Consider the following 24,955-nt stretch of genomic DNA (forward strand, 5'->3'; position numbering starts at 1 on the left):
CCTCTGGGGGCAGGGCACAGACAAACAAAAACTCTGCAAGAACTTCCACAGACTTAAATGTCCCTGTCTGACTGACAGCTTTGAAGAGAGTAGTGGTTCTCCCAGCACGCAGCTGGAGATCTGAGAACGGTCAGACTGCCTCCTAAAGTGGGTCCCTCACCCCTGAGCAGCCTAACTGGGAGGCACCCCCCCAGTAGGGACAGACTGACACCTCATTCAACCTGGTACTTCTCTGAGACAAAACTTTCAGAGGAACTATCAGACAGCTGAATTTGTGGTCTCACGAAAATCCGCTGTTCTGCAGCCACCGCTGCTGACACCCAGCCAAACAGGGTCTGGAGTGCACCTCTAGTAAACTCCAACAGACCTGCAGCTGAGGGTCCTGTCTGGTAGAAGGAAAACTAACAAACAGAAAGGACATCCACACCAAAAACCCATCTGTACATCACCATCATCAAAGACAAATGTAGATAAAACCACAAAGATGGGGAAAAAACCGACCAAAAAAACTGGAAACTCTAAAAAACAGAGCACCTCTCCTCCTCCAAAGGAACGCAGTTCCTCACCAGCAACGGAACAAAGCTGGATGGAGGATGACTTTGATGAGTTGAGAGAAGAAGGCTTCAGACGATCAAACTACTCTGAGCTACGAGAGGAAATTCAAAACAACAGCAAAGAAGTTAAAAACTTTGAAAAAAAATTAGAAGAATGGATAACTAGAATAACCAATGGAGAGAAGGGCTTCAAGGAGCCGATGGAGCTGAAAGCCAAGTTTCGAGAACTACGCGAAGATTGCAGAAGCCTCAGTAGCAGATGCGATCAACTGGAAGAAAGGGTATCGCTGATGGAAGATGAAATGAATGAAATGAAGAGAGAAGGGAAGTTTAGAGAAAAAAGGATAAAAAGAAATGAACAAAGCCTCCAAGAAATTTGGGACTATGTGAAAAGACCAAACCTACGTCTGATTGGTGTACCTGAAAATGATGGGGAGAATGGAACCAAGTTGGAAAACACTCTGCAAGATATTACCCAGGAGAACTTCCCCAATCTAACAAGGCAGGCCAGCATTCAGATTCAGGAAATACAGAGAACGCCACAAAGATACTCCTCGAGAAGGGCAACTCCAAGACACATTATTGTCAGATTCACCAAAGTTGAAATGAAAGAAAAAATGTTAAGGGCAGCCAGAGAGAAAGGTCGGGTTACCCACAAAGGGAAGCCCATCAGACTAACAGCTGATCTCTCAGCAGAAACTCTACAAGCCAGAAGAGAGTGGGGGCCGATATTCACCATTCTTAAAGAAAAGAATTTTCAACCCAGAATTTCCTATCCCGCCAAACTAAGCTTCATAAGTGAAGGAGAAATAAAACACTTTACAGACAAGCAAACGCTGAGTGATTTTGTCACCACCAGGCCTGCCCTAAAAGAGCTCCTGAAGGAAGCACTAAACATGGAAAGGAACAACCGGTACCAGCCCCTGCAAAAACATGCCAAATTGTAAAGACCATCGAGACTAGGAAGAAACTATAGCAACTAACGAGCAAAATAACCAACTAACATCATAATGACAGGATCAGATTCACACATAACAATATTAACGTTAAATGTAAATGGGCTAAATGCTCCAATCAAAAGACACAGACTGGCAAACTGGATAAGGAGTCAGGACCCATCAGTGTGCTGTATTCAGGAAACCCATCTCACGTGCAGAGACACACATAGACTCAAAATAAAGGGATGGAGGAAGATCTATCAAGCAACTGGAAAACAAAAAAAGGCAGGGGTTGCAATCCTAGTCTCTGATAAAATAGACTTTAAACCAACAAAGATCAAAAGAGACAAAGAAGGCCATTACATAATGGTAAAGGGATCAATTCATCAAGAAGAGCTAACTATCCTAAGTATATATGCACCCAACACAGGAGCACCCAGATTCATAAAGCAAGTCCTGAGTGACCTACAAAGGGACTTAAACTCCCACACAATAATAATGGGAGATTTTAACACCCCACTGTCAGCATTAGACAGATCAATGAGACAGAAAGTTAACAAGGATATCCAGGAATTGAACTCAGCTCTACATAAAGTGGACCTAATAGACATCTACAGAACTCTCCACCCCAAGTCAACAGAATATACATTTTTTTCAGCACCACACCACACCTATTCCAAAATTGACCACATAGTTGGAAGTAAAGCTCTCCTCAGCAAATGTAAAAGAACAGAAATTATAACAAACTGTCTCTCAGACCACAGTGCAATCAAACTAGAACTCAGGATTAAGAAACTCACTCAAAACCGCTCTACTACATGGAAACTGAACAACCTGCTCCTGAATGACTACTGGGTACATAATGAAATGAAGGCAGAAATAAAGATGTTCTTTGAAACCAACGAGAACAAAGACACAACATACCAGAATCTCTGGGACACATTCAAAGCAGTGTGTAGAGGGAAATTTATAGCACTAAATGCCCACAAGAGAAAGCAGGAAAGATCCAAAATTGACTCCCTAACATCACAATTAAAAGAACTAGAAAAGCAAGAGCAAACACATTCAAAAGCTAGCAGAAGGCTAGAAATAACTAAAATCAGAGCAGAACTGAAGGAAATAGAGACACAAAAAACCCTTCAAAAAATTAATGAATCCAGGAGCTGGTTTTTTGAAAAGATCAACAAAATTGATGGACCGCTAGCAAGACTAATAAAGAAGAAAAGAGAGAAGAATCAAATAGATGCAATAAAAAACGAAAAAGGGGATATCACCACCGATCCCACAGAAATACAATCTACCATCAGAGAATACTACAAACACCTCTATGCAAATAAACTAGAAAATCTAGAAGAAATGGATAAATTCCTCGACAAATACACCCTCCCAAGACTAAACCAGGAAGAAGTTGAATCTCTGAATAGACCAATAACAGGTTCTGAAATTGTGGCAATAATCAATAGCTTACCAACCAAAAAGAGTCCAGGACCTGATGGATTCACAGCTGAATTCTACCAGAGGTACAAGGAGGAACTGGTACCATTCCTTCTGAAACTATTCCAATCGATAGAAAAAGAGGGAATCCTCCCTAACACATTTTATGAAGCCAGCATCGTCCTGATACCAAAACCTGGCAGAGACATAACCAAAAAAGAGAATTTCAGACCAATATCCTTGATGAACATTGATGCAAAAATCCTCAATAAAATACTGGCAAACCGAATCCAGCAGCACATCAAAAAGCTTATCCACCATGATCAAGTGGGCTTCATCCCTGGGATGCAAGGCTGGTTCAACATACGCAAATCAATAAATGTAATCCAGCATATAAACAGAACCAAAGACAAAAACCACATGATTATCTCAATAGATGCAGAAAAGGCCTTCGACAAAATTCAACAACCCTTCATGCTAAAAACTCTCAATAAATTAGGTATTGATGGGACGTATCTCAAAATAATAAGAGCTATCTACGACAAACCCACAGCCAATATCATACTGAATGGGCAAAAACTGGAAGCATTCCCTCTGAAAACTGGCACAAGACAGGGATGCCCTCTCTCACCGCTCCTGTTCAACATAGTGCTGGAAGTTCTGGCCAGAGCAATCAGGCAGGAGAAGGAAATAAAAGGTATTCAATTAGGAAAAGAGGAAGTCAAATTGTCCCTGTTTGCAGATGACATGATTGTATATCTAGAAAACCCCATTGTCTCAGCCCAAAATCTCCTTAAGCTGATTAGCAACTTCAGCGAAGTCTCAGGATACAAAATTAATGTACAAAAATCACAAGCATTCTTGTACACCAATAACAGACAAACAGAGAGCCAAATCATGAGTGAACTCCCATTCACAATTGCTTCAAAGAGAATAAAATACCTAGGAATCCAACTTACAAGGGATGTGAAGGACCTCTTCAAGGAGAACTACAAACCACTGCTCAATGAAATAAAAGAGGATACAAACAAATGGAAGAACATTCCATGCTCATGGGTTGGAAGAATCAATATCGTGAAAATGGCCATACTGCCCAAGGTAATTTATAGATTCAATGCCATCCCCATCAAGCTACCAATGACTTTCTTCACAGAATTGGAAAAAACTACTTTAAAGTTCATATGGAACCAAAAAAGAGCCCGCATCGCCAAGTCAATCCTAAGCCAAAAGAACAAAGCTGGAGGCATCACGCTACCTGACTTTAAACTATACTACAAGGCTACAGTAACCAAAACAGCATGGTACTGGTACCACAACAGAGACATAGATCAATGGAACAGAACAGAGCCCTCAGAAATGATGCCGCATAGCTACAACTATCTGATCTTTGACAAACCTGACAAAAACAAGCAATGGGGAAAGGATTCCCTATTTAATAAATGGTGCTGGGAAAACTGGCTAGCCATATGTAGAAAGCTGCAACTGGATCCCTTCCTTACACCTTATACAAAAATTAATTCAAGATGGATTAAAGACTTATATGTTAGACCTAAAACCATTAAAATCCTACAAGAAAACCTAGGCAATACCATTCAGGACATAGGCGTGGGCAAGGACTTCATGTCTAAAACACCAAAAGCAATGGCAACAAAAGCCAAAATCGACAAAGGGGATCTCATTAAACTAAGGAGCTTCTGCACAGCAAAAGAAACTATCATCAGAATGAACAGGCAACCTACAGAATGGGAGAAAATTTTTGCAACCTACTCATCTGACAAAGGGCTAATATCCAGAATCTATAATGAACTCAAACAAATTTACAAGAAAAAAACAAACAACCCCATCAAAAAGTGGGCAGAGGACATGAACAGACACTTCTCAAAAGAAGACATTTATGCAGCCAGAAAACACATGAAGAAATGCTCATCATCACTGGCCATCAGAGAAATGCAAATCAAAACCACAGTGAGATACCATCTCACACCAGTTAGAATGGCCATCATTAAAAAAACAGGAAACAACAGGTGCTGGAGAGGATGTGGAGAAATAGGAACACTTTTACACTGTTGGTGGGACTGTAAACTAGTTCAACCATTGTGGAAGTCAGTGTGGCGATTCCTCAGGGATCTCGAACTAGAAATACCATTTGACCCAGCAATCCCATTATTGGGTATATACCCAAAGGAGTATAAATCATGCTGCTATAAAGACACATGCACACGTATGTTTATTGCGGCACTATTCACAATAGCAAAGAGTTGGAACCAACCCAAATGTCCAACAACGATAGACTGGATTAAGAAAATGTGGCACATATACACCATGGAATACTATGCAGCCATAAAAAATGATGAGTTCGTGTCCTTTGTAGGGACATGGATGAAACTGGAAAACATCATTCTCAGTAAACTATCGCAAGGACAAAAAACCAAACACCGCATGTTCTCTCTCATAGGTGGGAATTGAACAATGAGAACTCATGGACACAGGAAGGGGAACATCACACTCTGGGGACTGTTGTGGGGTGGGGGGAGGGGGGAGGGACAGCATTAGGAGATACACCTAATGCTAAATGACGAGTTAATGGGTGTAGGAAATCAACATGGCACATGGATACATATGTAACAAACCTGCACATTGTGCACATGTACCCTAAAACCCTAAAGTATAATTAAAAAAAAAAAAAAAAAAAAAAAAACATGAAATGATATTCACCATCATCAGGGAAATGCAAGTTAAAGTGTAACAGTGGGATATCACTAGACACCTATCAGAATGGCTAAAGTGAAAAACAGTGGCAACACCCAATGCTGGCAAGGTTGTGGAGAAACTGAATAACTCCTGTGTGCCTGGTGGGAACGTAAAGTGACATAGTCACTGTGGGATGCTAGTACCATACAGGGCAGCAATTGCACTCTTGGGCATTTATCCCAGAGAAATGAAAACGTATGTTCATGTAAGAACCTGCGCATGAGTGCTTATAGCAGCTTTATTTATAATAGCTACAATCTGGAATCAGGCCAGAGGTCCTTCAGTGAGTGAGTGGTTAAACCAACTGTAGCATATCCATACCATGGAATAGTACTTTGCAATAATAAAGGAATGCACTGCGGATACATGCAGCATCCTGGGTGAATCTCCAGGAAATTTTGCTGAGTGAAAATGTTATAGACTGTATAGTTACATAATATTTTTGAAATGCCCATATTTTAGAAATGGAGAAAAGATTGGTAGTTGCCAGGGGTTAGGGACAGTAGGGGGACAAGGAGGCAGGGTCAGCAGGAAGGTGGGTGGGTTATAAAAGGGTGACACCAGCCAGTTGCGGTGGCTCATGCCTGTAATCCCAGCACTTTGGGAGGCTGAGGCGGGTCTCGATCACCTAAGGACAGGAGTTTGAGACCAGCCTGGCCAAGATGGTGAAACCCTGTCTCTACTAAAAATACAAAAATTAGCTGGTTGTGGTAGCACATGCCTGTAATCTCAGCTACTCAGAAGGCTGAGGCAGCAGAATCACTTGAACCCGGGAAGGTAGAGGTTACAGTGAGCCGAGATCACACCATTGTACTCCAGCCTGGGTGACAAGAGTGAAACTCCATCTCAAAAAAAAAAAAAAAAAAAGGGTGACACCAGGGATACTTGTGCTGATGGAACTGTTTTGTATTTGACCATGGTAGTGGATACAGGAAGGTATACATGAGATGGAATTATGTGGAACTAGGCATACATATATATGTATTGCCTATTGTGTGATACACATACACAAATAATGCAAGTACAGATGAGGAAATCTGAATAAAATTGATGAATTGTATCCATCAATATCGTGATTGTGATATTGTACTTCGTTTTATAAGAAGTCACTTTCTGGGTAGGTTGGGTAAAGGAAAATGGAATGTCTCTGAATTATTTCTTACAACTGCATATGAATCCACAATGATCTCAATTAAAAAATTCAATAAAAAGATGTGATGGGATCAGGTTTAATATATTTTGAAAGTATTAAGAATGATCAAACAGATCCTACTATAATATTTTCAGAAAAGAATATAGGAAAGGACTAAACAATGTGACATCTGAAATTCCTATCCCCAAAGTTGGTAGATAAATAGGAAATAATTTAATACGTATCAGTTTAATTCTGATGCTATATATTTTAAAAAATGTTTTACTTTTCTTCTTACAGAAGTAGTAAAAATTCATTGTGTTTAAAATTTCCAAATAAGCACAAGGAATAAAATAAACATTACCTATGAGTATTTGCTTTTTAATAGACAGCCCAGGCTATGGTGTTTTGTTTTGCTCTCGCTGGTTCCTTCTAACATTCATTTTGCAGGAAGCTGATGGGGTGATTTTTCTTTCCAAGGAGAATCCCTAAGTCCTTGGTTGTGAATGTCTTTGACTGGCTGGGTCTGTCTTTCTGCAGGGATGCTATTGGTTTGAGACAAGGCTCTTGCACAAAGTTTAAGAAGTTAGCTACCCAAGAGACTATAACCAAACGTGCGTCTTATGTGCGCTCAGTGGCTCTGAGTTGATATAAGGTGGTTGCCAATAGATGTTTACATATAAAGAAAGATGCGGCGAGCTTAGTTTCCAGAGTATCCAGTCTTGTCTCTGACTGGCCCCTTTTGTTAAGAGTGGAGCATGGGCGAGTCTTGCATTGCCTTTCCTTCATTGGCCAAAGGCTGCCTTCATTGTCACTACTCTACAGCAGGGGTCCCCTACCCATGGGCTGCACAGCAGGGGGTGAGCAGCAGGGTGAGTGAGCCTTACTGCCTGAGCTCTGCCTCCTGTCAGATCAGTTGCGGCATTAGATTCTCACAGGAGTACGAACCCTATCATGAGCTGTACATGTGAGGGACCTAGGTTGTGCACTCCTTATGAGAATCTAATGCCCGATGATTTGAGGTGGAACAGTTTCATCCTGAAACCATCTCTGTGCACCCTCTTCCCCCCACCCCACCTCCTGGTCTGTGGAAAAATTTGCTTCCGTGAACTGGTCCCTGGTGCCAAAAAGGCTGGGGACTGCTGCTCTACAGCACAGTGACAAGGCTGCTCTTAGCTTAATACATCTGTTGTCTGAGCCCCGTTATGGACATCTGTTATTTGGTCTGACCAGACATTAGCCATCTTTCTAGCAGACGTGTCTCTCCTCTTGCCTAATCTTTGATTCAAGTGAGAGTGTCATCTTCCCATAGGGTCTGTCTCCTGATCAAAAGGAGTGACTGGGGGCCTGAGAGCTACCAGAGGTGTCTCTAGGACCTGGTACTGGACTAGTCCCTGGTACCAGTCATCCTTGAGATCAGCCCCCCTTTTAGCTGTTTGTTTTTATGAGCTAGGGAGGTGTGTTCCTTGGCTGAGCTAGTTCACATTGAGTTTCCTTCACATGCATTCACATGTCCCAATTCATACTTTTGCCAAGATCAATATACATTATTTTCTTTTTTTCTCCCCTTTATCTTACTGTTCTCAACTATAAATGGAAAGGCAAAAATAAGTTCATCGTTTTATTCTGTCTGTAAGTTTCCTGCTGTATCCCAGTCAAGATAGGTTGAAGATTCCCATTGTATGTCTAGTGGGGATGATGCTTTTCCAGGAGCAACTCCAGTCTGACCACAAATTGCCACTAATCAGAATTTAAGAAGCCTGGAATGGGCAGCCCAGGTTGCTCCCAGTGCCTGAGCTCGTATTTGCAGTGCATGAGCTCGTCTGGTTACTGAAAGCCACCCAGGGTAAGTTCTAACAAATTCATGAGTCAAGACCAATGCAGGATTGCAGAAGTATATTTAGATTGTTCCTAAATTCTGACATTGCTCTGAGGTAAATCCATTATCTGGGTAAGAGCTACTATGTAGTAATTAAACTCAAAATATTATATTTGTACATGCTTTCTGTCCCTCAGCAAAACATACTTAAAATATTCTTGGAGGTGATTTTAACAATTTTGCACTTTTGTACTGCAATTCCACCTGAGTAACATTCAAGCAATATTTTGAGAAGATGATTAGGTTTTTTTTTTTCTTTAGTTTTTGTTTTTGTTTTGAGACAGATTCTCTGTCACCCAGGCTGGAGTGCAGTGGCCCAATCTCTGCTCACTGTAACCTTGGCCTTCTGGGTTCAAGTGATTCTCATGCCTCAGCCTCCTAGGTAACTGGGACTGTAGGTGCACACCACCACACCCAGCTAAATTTTTTGTATTTTTAGTAGAGATGGAGTTTCACCATGTTGGCCAGGCTGGTCTTGAATTCCTAGCCTCAAGTGATCCACCCACCTCAGCCTCCCAAAGTGCTGGCATTACAGGCATGAGCCGTTGCATCTGGCTGATGATTAGTTTTTTAAGTCTCATATTGGGTGAGTCCTGGAAAGTCCTTTTGTGATTCACTTTTGTGTTCAGTCTGAAACCTCACTTGGATGGTTAAGCCTTGCCCTATGGCTTGGGAGCCATCTTTACAAACTGTGTACAGCAACAGCCTCCTTGGCCATTCATGTTGGCTGAAGCCATCTTTGCAGTTGTACCAGCCATGTATCATGTATCAGTCCTGGGGCTTAAGTCATTCAGGGATGCTCAGATCAACTGGCATTGGTCAGAAAGCCATGTATTCCTGTTTGCAGATAAATGAAGAGGAGAAAATGCAAAGAAAAAACAGGTTTGGTTTGCTCATCATTGCATATTTGGGCTCATTAGCTTTATTAAAGAAAGGGTATTTATACTTTTTCTGCATTGGATATGGATGAGGAAATGTCCAGATCACAGAGTTTTGTGGTTCCTCTTCACAGATGTGTCTGCCTCACATGAGGCCCCAAGAAATAGGACAAGAAAGATTCAGAGGAGGGAAGGGTCTAAGAGGCACAAGCTTATGGCACAAATCTGCATTGGTGATCTGTATCCGGAGTTACTGGCACTGTTGGCTGTTCCCTTTGCTCCTACGATAACTTGCCCTCATCTTTGTTGGCAAAGCCCCAGGGTCTGATCTGAAGCTGTGACCTTTCTTCTAAGAGAGTTATTGAGTTCGGGTTATTCCCTATGTTTCCTTACACTGTAGACCTTGCTGTGTAGGAAGCTTTGTTCTTTTCACCAGAGTAGAAGGCTTTCAGGCTCCTTTGCAATTCTCAATGCCTGGTAGTAAGTTGGGCAAGAGATGCCAAATTCTCAAAGACTCTTATCTGTTTCGAGCATACCAGAGCCAGAGGATTGTCAGGATTTCATGACCGTCTGATGATGATGTACTTTAAATCCTAATTCAGTGACCAATTCAGCTCATGCTTTCAAATTTATTTTTTGTAAGCAGCAAAGTCTACTTTTCTTGCAAATGAACTCTCACCTAGAACGTAGTACGTAAAATGGATTAAGGTACATTTTCTAAGATTGGCCTACCGCTTGCTTTCTACAATAGATGTTGAGGCACTTTCTTGGAACCCCAGGATTTCAGGGTCCATGCTTTGAGGAGTATTGCCATTAAGCATCCTTCTCCACTGCCTTGAAGCTAAGGGAAAAGTACTGTAGTTCACAAAAGACAGAAAGGTCCTGGAGTAGGGTCTTCTGATTCCATGCATGCTTTGAACTTCATTTCTTGCAGCTTCTCTGGAGCCCCTGTTTTGTCCCCTCGTCACAAATCCCTTGTTAGAAATCCTCAGTCAAAATTCCTCATTTTGCAGATGGATAACAGAGGAAGGCTTTGAAAGAGGGAGTTGTCAGAGCTAGCTATCCATGCATTCATTTATAAATATTTGTTGAGCACCCGTTACATCACATTTTTTATTAGGTACTTTATTAGATATGGCTCTTGGCCTCACAAAGCTTATAATCTGAATACAAATAATTATCAGCAACACGATTGCTATAACATGTGAGGTATAAGATACTGTAGGGCACACAGTAGTTATACTTAAACTGAATGAAGGACAAGTAGAAATTAAACATCTAGAGAAAGCAGGGTAGGGCCATCTTCCAGGCAGAGGGAACAACCTATGCAAAGGCCCAGAGATGGGCAAGTCCTGAGCCTACAGGTAGGGGTTCCTTAGGGTGTAGAGAGTGAGACCAGAGGAGATTGGAAGCTGTGAAAATGAGAGTCTGATCATATGGGGCTCATCAGCCATGTTGAGGGGTTTGGACCTAACCCTGAAGGAGGTAGGGGATGGTTTGAAGTGGGTAAAGCACAGTGGAGGGTGAGGTGGCCTCTGGGGGGCTTCCATGGCATTAAAAACCCAGCCTGTATGCATGGCACTTTGCAATCCAGCATCACTTACTGAGAATAAATGTGGATGCCTTTGCAGCATGATGCTTCAGCCGTCGGGGCAAGGAGATCAAGCCACAACGTGTGTGGTAGACAGATTAGTTTGGTTAATAGTTTAATTCTGGCAGCAGCTGAATGACATTATAAAGAATGCAGTGGCATTTCTACTGGAAATGTCTGCCATCATTTTCTTCATGACATGAGGCAAATAAAGGCTTCTCAACTCCAGAATGAATTAGCATGAAAGATGCCCATCAATCTCCCTGTGAAGAATCATTGTGCTGCAGAATTGCTTTAACACAGAGGAGGAAGAGATGATAATTGAGCAGGATGGTGTGCAGCCCACTGATAGTCTTGTTTCAAAAACCCCATCTCTTTTCAGGGTTTAGGTTGGGCCTGCATGTCCCTGTTGGGCTATGGCCTTGGGTCAGCCCAACAGTCCAAGATCCAGGAGCCTGGTGAGGCTGGCTCCAAGTGGGAAGAAGGCTGCCTGCACCATTCCTGGTGCTCTCTGGGGGGAGACCTCCTAGTGTCCTTGAGGGCTAGACTTCTTCTGGTTCTGAGCTTCTCACAAAAGGCTTTTGTTTCCACATATTCCTTTCTCAGTTCTTGAAGTTGGCTTCTCTTTCTCCTTTCTTTAGCACAATTGTCCTCAAAATGTGATCCCTGTACCAGCAGTATCAGACATGCAAATTTTGCAGCTCCACCTCAAACATGCTGAATCAGTACCTCTGATGATAGAGCCAGAAACCTGTGTTTGCACAAGCCTTCCAGGTGATTCTAAAGGATGCTCAAGTGGAGAATCACTGCTACATCAAGTGTGTATGTTGAGGCATCGTGTGGCATGCCCTAGCATTTGAGAGTGCGGAAGGTCTAAGTTTGTATTTGAGTATGGGTGAACATGTTGGACCCATTTAGGGAAGGTTCTGTGCAGGGAAATAGTTGTAGGTAACACCTGAGTAGGGGCTGAGTGAAACTTGGAAGTTCTTTAATACTCATTAGTACCTAATGAAGATGTTGATAACAATAGCTAACAATTTTGCATGTGTACTGTGTGATAGTCACTTTGCGAAGCATTGTAGACATTATTTTATCCTATTTTATTTCTACAATAACCTCTATGAGGTAGTTGCATTTACTGTCTCCATTTTATAATGACTAAAAGTGAGGCTCAGAGCAGTTAACTAACTTGCTCAAGATCATCCAAGAAAATGGTAGAGATGGAAACTGAGCCCAGTTCTGCACTTGGCCACTGAAGTCTAATTCTTGTCATTCTCTGCTCATGTACTGGCTCTTCTGGGGATGGCCGATTTTAGGATCACCTGGGTTTCTTGTGTATGGCTCTTGGGCTGGCTTGGTGGATGTGTTTCAATATACAGCCCTGCAAAGAGATTGAGCATGAAGGGCTTTCATGCTCTTGGGGAGAACGGTACTTAATCTTCTCTCCAAGAGTAACTTTAGAAGCATAAACAGGAACCAAGAAAATGAAGTGAGCTATTTTACACTTGAAATGTACCACAAGTGAATGACTGCCTATTAAATTGGGCCGGGCCTGTGCTTCCAGCCCCCTGTGATTGAAGCCATTAAATCATAGACCTGGAGTGTGGGAGGAAGCCTGGCTAATTGTCTTCCCAGGTCATTGCAGCAGGCTGTGAGAAGGACAAGGCTCCCATGTTGACTGCGGGTCTCCCTGGGGAGTTTCTTCTTGTTATTAAACAGTTAGAAGTAACAATTTTATTTAACTGGGAAGAGGAATCTGGCAGAGGCTTAGACACCTTCATGAAGCCATGTGTATGAGGTTTCTGTTTTATTAAGCTCAATAGAGTCAGCTTCCGAATTTCAACTTGCTACTTTCAGGTTGATCGGTGATGCTTTTTCAAGTTTCTCCCTGGTTCTGAAATCTGCATGTAGGTAGGTACTTTGGGAATTAGGTATGAACTGGCATTTTGATTTTACACCAGTTTCCTTTCCCAGCTAACATTCTTTAAGGATTTCTGTTTGGCTGTTTTCTCCTTATGGACCCCAACTTTGGAGTCTGTACCTTGAAAGCATGTCACTTACTCCAAGGAATAAATGTAAATTAAGTCACAATGTATGTGTATATCCTGCCTACATGGCAAGCAATCCTCTGTCTGTTCAGCATCTCACCATTTTCCAGATTTATATTGGAGACATCCAGTGATGGACTGCATTTCCCTATAATTTCTCCTTCATAATAAGCTTGTAGCCAAGTTCCAATAATATATTAAGCTGAGAGCTTTTCTTGTTAATTTCCCTGTAGAAAAGTTGTGGCAAAGCTACAGGGAGGCTGAACTTAACAAACAGTGCTGAGCTATGCTGTTCCTCTTTCCAAAGAACCAGCCTCTCCATTGGAGAGTAAGTTTGTTTAGCATCTGTTATAATGTTAGAGTGTTGCAGGAAGTTGGAGTCTCTGTGGCATCATTAGTTAGGGGAAAAAGACCTCAGGAGTAAACTTCATGAAATGACTCTTAACCATTCTCTTATTTAGTAGGTGCGTGCACTATGATTCCAACTTTTTCAGATTTAACTTTTTCATAAACTTTATTTTGTGCATTATGAACTGATGCCCACAAATGACCCTTTTGTCCACCAGCCTTATATATTTTTTCAGATGTTCCTGAGTAGACAGACATTCTGAACTCTGGCCGGGCATGTCAGCTAACGGTTCATGTTTTTGGCAAGATCATCACCTTTGCTTGTACAACCTTACATGTTTGAGCAATTTCTTGAACGTTTAGAACATGTTTTTGCTCATTATTTTATCAACATGTGATAAAATGAGAATAATATCATCTCATTGTTGAAAATATGTGTTGAAACCTGGGTCTCATAAATGTGGAGATAACATTGGGAGTCATTAAGCAGGCCCCAAATGGTGAGTCATTAGTCTCAGATGGATGGACCCTGGAATTAAGACAGCCAACTACATAGTCAATTGTGAGGAAAGAGGAAAATAAAGGGCACAAATGAAATGCTGAAAATGCGTCATCAAAGATGATATTTCGAAAGCTGAGTTATTAGGAATTTCATGCTGTTTTAATATGTAGGGAACAGACAATCCCTCACAGATAGACCTATTGTTTCATTGTAATGCTTTTCACTTTTTTTTTGCATGTTATAGCACATTATGTACAGAGCTGCCTTGGATTATAGGGGCTACCCCTTTAATTGTCATCAAAAGTTCATTTTTCTCACATCATGATTGGGAGAAAAGTGACAAATTAATTGATGGAAATGGTGGTCTGTTCCTGTTTCCATCCTCAGTCTCTTCCTGCCCAGTTGTTATCTCCTTCCCCTGCTTTATTTGTGCCATAGCACAGACACTTGTTTACCATCTGTATGCCACCGGTAGACTATTAGCTCCGTAAGAGTAGGGAGTTTTGTCATTCTAGATCAGTGTGTCTCAACAGTTTTTTTCATTATCACTTCCCTAAGAAGACTTCAAATTTTTTTTTTCCTAATTGCCTCTCCCCTTTCTGAAATTTAAAGCCACTAATATACGGTGTATCTGTTTAGATGCTATTTGTCTATCTGTGCTTTATATGTAAAAATAAATGTAAGATTTTGATTTCATCCCTCAAAAACCAGTTTTCACTCCCTTGAGGGACAGTGTGGCCCCCTTTGAGAAAGCACATTCTAGACCTAGTGTCAAAAGGAGTACGTGGAGCACAGTAGGTGCTCAATTAATTTGTGTTGAATTAATTTGACTTACCTAGGATGTCTGTCTTCATGAAAGTGGTTAAACCCACACATAAATGATGTGCTTGCAGTTTTTAGAATTTCATTGTCTTTTTTTCTTTTTCAGTGGGGGCCAAAAAAAATGTTGGCTAACCACTTGACAGATATGTGAAGGGGGTCTCCCTCTTATAGTTGTATTAAATCCGTGCTCTTCTTTTAAGAGTCTGTGATTATCCAGGAGGGGTAATGCTTTAATTGAGGGTCTTATTTAAACCTATAGATAATTATCCCTGATGATCTGTGTATACACAGAAAGCAAATGTACAAATTTACTAAATGCTCTTATTAGCTACTGGTGTTAGCCTTTGTTCCCACTTAAGCTCTGATACTGAACCTGAACTGTTTGGTGACAGAGCCCCTGACAGTATTTTGCTTGGTCCCAGTAATGGCCCTACCCAAAGAGAGGTTCCCCCCCACCTACTCTGAAGTGGGGGCGGGAATCAAATAGAAGCACTTAAACAGATCTTCTTAGTATACTCTGAATTTGCCCAGGCAGCCTGCGTGTTTTTCGATCCCTTGATACTCTGCAGCTGCTTTGTCCTCTCTCCTGATGGCGTATGTATGTGACTTGATAAAAGCCAGAGTTTTGAATACATTAAATAAAACAAGAAAACTCGAGGCTTCATGCTGTCCTGTGTGATGGGAATAGTAATAAAAGCATGACAATTGGTGTGTTAAAGAAGCCAGATACCAGGAAGACCTTTTCAGATGGAGTCTGATCAAGGCTCTCTCATCAGACAGAAACAAACCCAGTGCCTGAGCCTTGTGGAAGGTGGGTGCTGCTTCCCTGAGATGCCGTGGGAGGAATTACTGGTTGTGTACATTCCCAGAAGGAGAAGTATTCATTCATCATTTTCATTATTGCCTTGTTTCTCCATAGAAATATTTCAGATGTTAATTTTCTTGGAAGAGAAGATTGACATTCACACTTACTTTTATTTTAACAATTAAAGAAAAAATGAATATTCATGCCAAGAAAATGAATTTAGTAACAGTCTAAACACATATCGTAATGAATGGTTCTGATAGTTGGACCCTCATGGCTGTAATAATACAGTTAAGTTCCTAAAATTGGAATCTATTGTCATCTCAGTCATTGACCGAAACTGAAAATATCTCATCGAAGATGTTGTGTAAAAGTCTTGATTATTAGGAATTTCATGCTGTTTTTGACACCCGGAGATGAGGCAACCACCCTCATAACATATAGATCTGTTGAATTTTTTATTTGCTTTGTTGGGACAGATTCCTTGAAACAAGACCTCTGTGTGTCATATATATTGCCTTGTAATAATTTTCATTTTAGGGGGGTTAGGCATGCTGCCTCTGAGTGCTTTTTTACAGCTGGATGCACGTGCCAGTTTCTGAAATGGGCCTGGACTTTTATAACATGAAGCCATGTGCTTTTCTTAGTAACTATAACTCATTGGTCATTTACCTTAGGATGGACAGACATTTAAAAGATGGGATTTTTGGAAGGTGCTAAAATCAGACATTTAAAATGGAAATTTCCAAGGCAACAGGCTATTTAGAGGAAACTTGTGAATCATTTTAAAATTGGAATGCCTCCCCCATTTATGTTTCTACATAGATATTTGGGTTTTTATATTCCAGTTTTTCTCAAAGTGAGACACACCTGTTTAAGCAGATGTATTTCTGCTGGCCGTGTTTCTGTGGCTGTTGGCTTACTGTGGTGGAGTGTTAAATGAGTGATTCTAAGAATAATTGCAAAGATGCTTTGAAAACATGGATGTAAAGTCACACATCTTAATAAAAGTTGGGGGACATTTTCACTAGACTTTCTTTAGAATGTTAACATTTTCTGCTCTGGAACCGTGTGTGTGCCCGAGAGAGGCTGAGGATTCAGTATGGAGACTAGCAACCTTCACTTATTCACTCACTCACCGACCTATTCGCTGACACATTCTCTTAGTGACCATTTGCTCAGTGCCTGCTGAGCAGTGATTCATATCTAAGGTGCTGACGAAACAGATGACTGTGACTCAGTCCTTGTCCTTAGTGTCCTTGCTGTTTAGAGAAGCCCAACAATTACACTAGAGGGCATAGTCGTTAGGAGACTAGACTCAGGAGTCAGACCTGGGTGATGTTGGCCAAATTATTATATCCTATGTGATGTGGTCTATTGCTCTATAAAGTGGGGTTAAAATACAAACAATCTCACAGGGCTCCTTGAGGATTAAGTAATCTAAATCCATGTAAAGTACAGTTCCTTGCATGTGATAATACTTAGAAAATGATGATCCATTCATGGCTTCACAGCCAGGTGCTATAGAGAGTGACTCAGAATGCATCCTGGGGGGCACTGCCAGGCAGGGCGACTCAAGTGAAAGGATTAGTTATGCGCATGCCCTCCAAAATGAGAGAAGGTTGTTTTCTTTTTCCACAGATTTAACCGAAACAGTGCTTTTGGAAATGAGGAGTTGTCAATATGGGATGTGGAGGACATGATTTTGAGGTCGTTTGATTTTGTTCTGCACTGCTCTGTCTCTGTGCTCCCCATCTTCCTTCCTCTCAAACATGGGTTCTTGTTGCTCTATCTAGAAACACCACCCTCCTGGGTCAGGAGATGCAACTGACTCCCACTAGATGGAGGGCGTGGTGTCTAGATACCCTGGGCTATTCTTTCAGAATCTGCTTCTGGGGCAGATGGAGTACTGGGTGGGTTGCCCAGGGCTTAGAGTCTAGATCAAGAGAATCCGGAAGGCCATGGCTCTAGAAAGGTTCACATTTTCTAATTACTTCTTCAGGACCTGCTCACTCTAAGGAGGCAAAGCAGCTCTAAAAGACACCATGGAGGCCCTAGAAAATCATCGCGTCTCTCCAGGAAAAATAGCCACCTAGGTTATCTTCAGTGAAGTAGACTAGGGGCCCATCCAGGGCCGAGACCTCAGCTTCCTAAGCACTCAGCACAGCCTGGACAGACATATGTTCAATGAGTGCTTTGATCATGATGAGCTCTAGAACACTCGGCAAAGGCACTGTGCCAGTTATTGTTTCTCCACACATCTGTGTGTTTTCTGGCAATAAGGTATACTTTCTCATGAAATTTGACCTGGAGTTTTGTTTGGTGGTATTTTGAGCTTCTATTCATTTGGAGAAAAAAAGGCATGATTCTTAATTGCTGTAATTTTACCTTCATGAATTCAGAAATGCGAGTCCTGGAATAATGAATCCCCTTTTAGAAAGAAACATATTTGCAGCAATGCCAATTCCTGGCTCTTTAGGCCCATTCTAGCAGCAGAGATGTCTGGCTTTCCCTGGGGCAGGCCCTGCTAAGTGTTGGGATACTCTTACTTTTTCCAATCCCTCTGCCTCCACTGAACTCCACCTCTCACAAGGAAGAGTTAACATTTAATGAAAGGACCTTTTGACACCCACTGCCAGAATTCTGCTTACTTACCACTCTGCAAATAATTTTAGATGAGTGATTTTTTTCATCTTAGCATCATTAATTCAGGTTCACACAAAGAACACAGTGTATTTGTGTAAGCAGGCCACTGGACAAATTAAGAGGGTGATGCTAGCATTTCCTGTGTGCAGATTTGGCAGCCGTCATATATTTGGAGAGATTCCAGGTGAGATCCTAGGGAAGAGAACTTTGTATAAAACAGATTTCTTCTCATATGCCTCCTTAAGGTTACCCCTTGCAGGGCTTACAACAAAAGAGTGCCTTGGCAGGGACCCTGCATTTTGTCTATCCCACTTCAGCCTGCTTGGAGCCAGCCTGGGCACTGCTTTTTTCCTTGTTGATGATTTTCTTTCATATCACCATGCCACCTCTGCCCAGGCACCTGGCAGCTAGTTACCTTTGGTGGTATTGTCTGGTATGGTGGTCTGATGAGAAGGAGCTCCTCCTTGGGCAGGTTTGGGACCACCTGTGCTTGTTGTACACCTTAAATGTAGGGGAAGAATCTGACTAGCTACTATAGGACTCAATTCTGGCAGCTTGCTTCTGCTGTCTCAGCTCATTTGTTTGATGTAGCTGAGTCATACAACTTGTCAATTTTCCCAGCAAAGCTTGAATAAAATCTAGTCTTTCCAGAAGGATTAAATAAGTGGCATTGTTGTTCTTTTGCTTAATTCACAAGTTTTCTGGGATTCCAACTTCAAATATTTGTTACCTTGAAAGAAAGTTAATTTCTCAGCTTTACAAATTGTTCATTTCAATCAGAACAAAGCAGGAATGCTATTTTACAGTTGCCATTAATTGGATAACTCGTAATGCCCAAGAACCATGTGTTAGGGCTGGATTTAGAGCAGTCTCCTCTGGCACCTGATGACGTGGTCATCTTTGGTATACCTTCTATTATTTCTCTCTGGTCAGTTAGAAAAGGCACTGTCCTTTGCATAGGGAGATCTTACCATCAACCCGTTAGACTGAAAGTCAGGAGACCAAGATTCTACTTCCAACCCTGTCACTAACAAGCTGTGCTTCCTTAAACAAATTACACCCCTCTGATGGAATTCCATTATCCCAGAGATGAAGATAAAGGATCGAGCTTCATCTTGAACTCTGATTAGTTAGAAATGGATTTGTGGTCACAAGTCAGTGGGGAAGAATTCTGTGATTGATTAGCCATGTCTGCCTTAGGGGAGGAGAGGGTGACTGTTGGCAATCCTGAGCTGGGTCTTGCCAAATCTCCTTCTCCTTCTCCTTCTGACCATCTATACCTATGTAGTAATATAGATGCGGTGAGGTTGGGTAAGTAAGATAGTGCAGTATAATGGATAGGAGTAGGGTTGGAGCCACACAGCCTGATTTCTATTCCAGCTTGTCACTTATTAACCATGATACCTTGGATACATTACTTAGCTTCTCGGAGCTGTAATTTCCTCATCAGTAAAAGGAGAATGTTATAGTCCTTACCGCAAAAGATTGCTATGACTGAGTCAGGCGTTTTAAGTACTTTGCATAGTAGATGATCAGTAAAAATGTTATCAAGCTGTTCTTACTAATATAAGAAGTACAGTGAGTACTTACTTCAGTAACAGTGGCTGACTTTGCCAAGCAATTTTTAATTTCAAACCACAGTGTGATACCGACATTTGGATGTAGATGACAACCTCTAAGCAGCACAGAGGCGTATTATATCCCATCCCTGAAGAGGAAATCCCATCTTTAGAATCAGAGCATTTGAGCTGGAAGCAATCGCAGAGTCCATGTTTTACGGATGGGAAACGGAGGCTGTGGTGGGGGAGGCTCTATTCCAGTGTCCCTGGGTGGAGGCAAGGCAAAGTGGGGCCTGTTCTCAGACTCTAGCACATTCTTGAACTCTTGTCTCTTTCCCCTCGGCTTAGTGCTGCCCAGCACAGGGGCCTCTGCAAGAAGAGGAGTTGCTGCTGGATGAGATGGTGCTCTCTCAGTGCTCCTACAACCACGGGCTGTGGGGAATGATTTAGGTAGAAGCAAAGTGCTGCTTTGTCACTGGGAGCATGTTTATTTATTCATTATGTTTGAAAAAAGACTCCAGTACACGAAAGAAATTCTTCAGTCAACTGAGTTTTGTTGTGTTTGTTGGTTTATCTTGATTCCTTGTGGCTTCTCATGGGCCTCCCTGTCTTGTTCTCTGTTCCCAATGTCAAGTCTGAGCTCTCCACTCCCTTCTCCCGACCTAGGCCTTCAGAAGCTTGCCTCCTAACCCACCTTCTGCCTCTGGGCTCCTCTCCTTGTCCTCAAGCCTCCTAATTCCTGCCTTGTGCCTATTTTAAAACCATGCCTTTTGGCCACTTCTTTCCATTGTGATTTCTTACTTATCCTGAAAGTCAGCCAAAAGATCACCTCTTTTATGCCTTTCCCAGTGATGGTTTCACAACACACCCCCGACCCTTGATTCCTCCAGGTAGAGTTGGGTGGTGTTTTAATCTCCCTTGCTCTCATTTCATACTTGCTTATTTTACTAACATATTGCATGAGCCCTTTTTTTTTTAGACGAAGTCTCCCTCTGTCACCCAGGCTGCAGTGCAGTGGTGTGATCTTGGCTCACTGCAGTCTCTGCTTCCCCGGTTTGAGTGATTCCCCTACCTCAGGCTCCTCAGGCATGCACCACCACACCCGGCTAATTTTTGTATTTTCAGTAGAGATGGGGTTTTACAACATTGGCCAGGCTGGTCTCGAACTCCTGACCTCAAGTGATCCACCCACCTTGGCCTCCGAAAGTGCTGGGATTACAGGCATGAGCCACCGCACCCGGCCTTATTGCATGATCCTTGAAAGAAACATTGCTATATTATACAATTTTTATTTGCTATCACTAGCATAATGGCTGCCCTGGGTGAGTATTTTATAAATGTCTGGATGTTGAACTGAATGAGCCATAACAGCTAATGTTTATTGCATGCTTTCTTTGTGCCTGGTGCTCTGCAGGGCCATATACAAGCATCTCATTTGATTATCTTGAGACCCCTGCTCAAGACAGCCTTCACCTGCTGAATGTGTCACCCATTCTGTCTGAGTCCCTCCTGTCATTTAGGGTCTACCTCAGTGCCCCCTTTCCCTGCCATGCCATGGATTGCCTGGTCATCCTCACTCACTCCAGCACTCATTGTCATAGGGAGCATTACATGATGAGCCATCCTTTCATTGGACATTTGGTATGCCCCCTGGATCATTTGCTTCTGTAAAAGAGGGGCCAGACTTTGAATTTGAACCTGGATTGAACCGCAGTTCTGCCACAGTTTAACCTTGGGCCAGCCACTGATCCCTTTAAACACTAGTTTCTTTGTCTCTAGAATAGGTAGTTATGTGTTCCTAAGAATTTTAACTAGCATGGAATCTGAGGATTAACCTCTGAAATGAACACTTATGCGTCAGATCAAAAATGTGCAGTTATCCTAAAGATACCTTGTGGTTCTTGAATCTACAAAAATCGACAAACTCAGAGCTTTACCAAAACTTTCTACCACAAACTGCTCATGGTAGGGGAACATGAACCCTATTGCTGGGAGGTTTGGGAGTATGGCCTGAAGCGATCTTTCATAAACCTTAAATTTCCTTGAAGTCTTAGGTTTCATCTTAAAAACCATACACATTTTGAATTCTACTTCTTAACATATCTGTGTTTATTTTGGTATAAAAAATGTGTAAAATTATCATCCAGTAAAATTTACATTCCAGGAAGGTACTGTCATTACAACTGTTCTAATTCTCATTGAAGACGAGACATTGTGGCTTTTCCTCTTGTCCCTCAAAGCTTAGTTGATGTAAGTCTTCTCTAGGTGGGAGGGAAGAATCTGACCATAGGGACCCTGCAGAGCACAGTTCTTCCTTTCCTGGTCTGAAGGCCAGACCTGTGTACAGGGTGATTTCACCAAGTAGGTGAGGCTGCCTGGAAGACATTTCACCTCATTGCCCGCGTGCAAACCAGATTCTTAACATTAATTTGGAAGGAATATACCTGTTTTCTATAGAGGTAAAAACATCCTTCTCATATGTCTTAGATGTGAAAACCTATAGAAAGTTTGGTTCTTGGCACATAGTAAGTGTTCAGAAATATTGTTTTCTCCCATTGAAATTATAGACCCTGCCACCTACCCACCCACACTAGCCAATATTTATCCAGTATCTTTTGTGGGCAAGACTTTATCTTTCATTTATTGAGTCACAGTGTATGTGTGTGTGCTTAGGACATGGTATGCCTTTGGTCTGCACCCAATTAAGGAGTAAATATCAACTTTTCCCTTGTAATGGTTATGTTGAGCTTTTGCTTAAAAAAATTGTGGGTAGGACTTGTGAATTAAAAAAAATATGCATAGGAGTGGAATATTTCTACAGCAAACTGATCATGATTTAATATACTGTAAATTCTGCCTCATGTCATCTCTACTCATTCAGGTACTTTCTTTAAAATTCAGTTCAAATATAGTTTCCTGACCACATCAGGCCCCACTATCTCTTGCTCATTCCCCCTTATCTCCTCTCATTTGTATCCTGACACTAGCACTTGGTATGTGAGGTATTGTTTCTGTTTATCTTTTCATGCCTGTGTCTTCTTATTTATCCCAATTGGTTTGAAGGTATAGACCACAGCTACTAATACATGCTTATTCAATCAGTCATCTGACATCATTGTTGTTGTTGAGTGATTGCAATGTGCCACAAGTCTGCTTGGCTGTAGAAAAATACTGGTGAAGCAGATAAACATGATCCTTTCTTTCTAAATGAATGATGGAGCCACATGCTTCTGTAAGGGCGGATTCAGCCCTGTAGAAGTGACATCACTTTCTGGTGTCTGGATGTTTTTTATTGTGCCTTGGCAATAGTACTCCAGGGAGGTGGGCTCTGTATTTGATTCAGACAAACTTAGGTTTCAATTCTGGCTGCACCACTTGCCAGCTCTGTGACTTTGGCCAACATATATCTCCCTTCCAAGTTTCAGTTTTTTTCATTTGTAAAACAGAAATAAAAATAATCTCTTTTTTATAGGTTGGGGAGATAAGTTGAGATAATACAATGTCTGGTTCATAGCAGTAAGTAACAGTAATTTTGGTAACTATTTACTGTCATTTGGAAATATTTTCACTCTTACTATGTGTTCGACCCTGGGCTAGGTATTATGCTAAGTATTAAGGAATGTTATAATGACAGAGGCCATTGCACTTGAGTTTTGGTTGCAGTTTTCTTTGGTCTAAGTTTCCTAGTGTTGGTATAAATTAAATGCAGACAGGAACAGATGCACATTGGTTTTGTTGTTGTTGTTGGCGGTACTTCTGTTGACACTGTTCTTGCTTCAAGAGTACAATGAATTAAAATGATGAGACCAGGGCAAGATTTGGTTCCAGGGCCTTGCTGTATACAACAGCAACCCCAGATGGGAGGAAGGTCATTATCATCACAGTAATAACCATTTTCCCAGGTGTGTGTGTGCTGCACCCTTCTATTGGAGTCTCACTCAAACTCCAAGAAGGAGGTATTGTTCCCCTATTTTACAGATGGGGAACTAGAGGCTCATCAAGATACTGAATTAGCTTGGAGCATGTGGTCATTGAGTGGTGAAGACAGGACTAGAACCAGGTCTCCTGATTCCTAATCTAGTGCTCTTGTGAGCGTGGTGGTTAGAGGCAGACCCTAGCCTTGTCACGCACTTATATAATGTGACTTGAGTTTGTTTCTTCTTCTGTAAAATGGGGATAACAATGGCACTTACTTGATAGAGGTTTGATGGCATAAAATGAGAGACTATAATTGCTCTGCACAGAGCTTGGCTCATCAAGTCTAAAAATATGAGTTCTTGATAGTGTTGTTGTCAGTATAGTCAGTGTGCAGAATCTATGAGACTTCCTGGGTGTGAAGTCTGTTTCTGCACTTACTTGTTATGTGACCTCGGGTTAGTTGCTTATCCTCTCTAAGCCTCAGATTCCTCCTGAGTAAATGGAGATAGTTGTAATGAACACGTGCACTCTGAAAGCAAGTGCACAGTAAAGGGTAGATATGATTACAATGGTGCTGGGGTGGATGATTTCACTTGATTTCTCCACTCTTTTCCCCCTCATCAAGAATGAAACCCATGACTGTGCCCCAGATTATCACCTTTTATGGTCTCCAGCTGCTGCAGTGGGCGTTCTCCTTCCTGAAAGGATCCACAGTGATTTGCAGAGGCCTCTGCAGTGCATTGAAAGCAAGACTCAGGCCTTGACCTCCCCTAGACCTGGCTGAGCACCTACCCCCTGGTCAGCAGCAGCTTGAGTCTGGGAGGTCAGAGGCTAAGCTTGGGGTTATGTTTACTCCACTCTCCCCAGTTTTCTATTTCAACAGACTGTGCAGCATCTTTGTCCAGCCAGCCGCTTGAGGCTGTTATCCACATGCAAGAAGTGAGCCTCTGACATTGTCTACTGCAAGGAAGCTCAGCTTTGGGGTAAAGCAATCTGGCAACACCCAAAATACAAATTTAGGAAATTCTGGAAATGCATTTTGAAAGGACTAAGGCTCCTTGCCTTTGGCCCAGGGCCTCTAGGTCAGTCATGGACTAAAAAAGTAACCATATGGGCTTCTCACCTGACCAAGACAAGATTGTTAATCAGG

At 41.8% G+C, this 24,955-nt stretch overlaps 1 protein-coding gene across 2 annotated transcripts in view; it reads left to right on the forward strand.

Annotated features, from left to right (window-relative positions):
- The window catches only part of SPOCK1 (SPARC (osteonectin), cwcv and kazal like domains proteoglycan 1), a 529,839-nt gene that overhangs the window by 271,995 nt on the left and 232,889 nt on the right, over positions 1–24,955 (forward strand). The window lies entirely within an intron of this gene.

The sequence above is a fragment of the Nomascus leucogenys genome, chromosome 2 (genome assembly GCF_006542625.1).
Source record: "Nomascus leucogenys isolate Asia chromosome 2, Asia_NLE_v1, whole genome shotgun sequence".
NCBI classification, from domain to species: Eukaryota; Metazoa; Chordata; class Mammalia; order Primates; family Hylobatidae; genus Nomascus; species Nomascus leucogenys.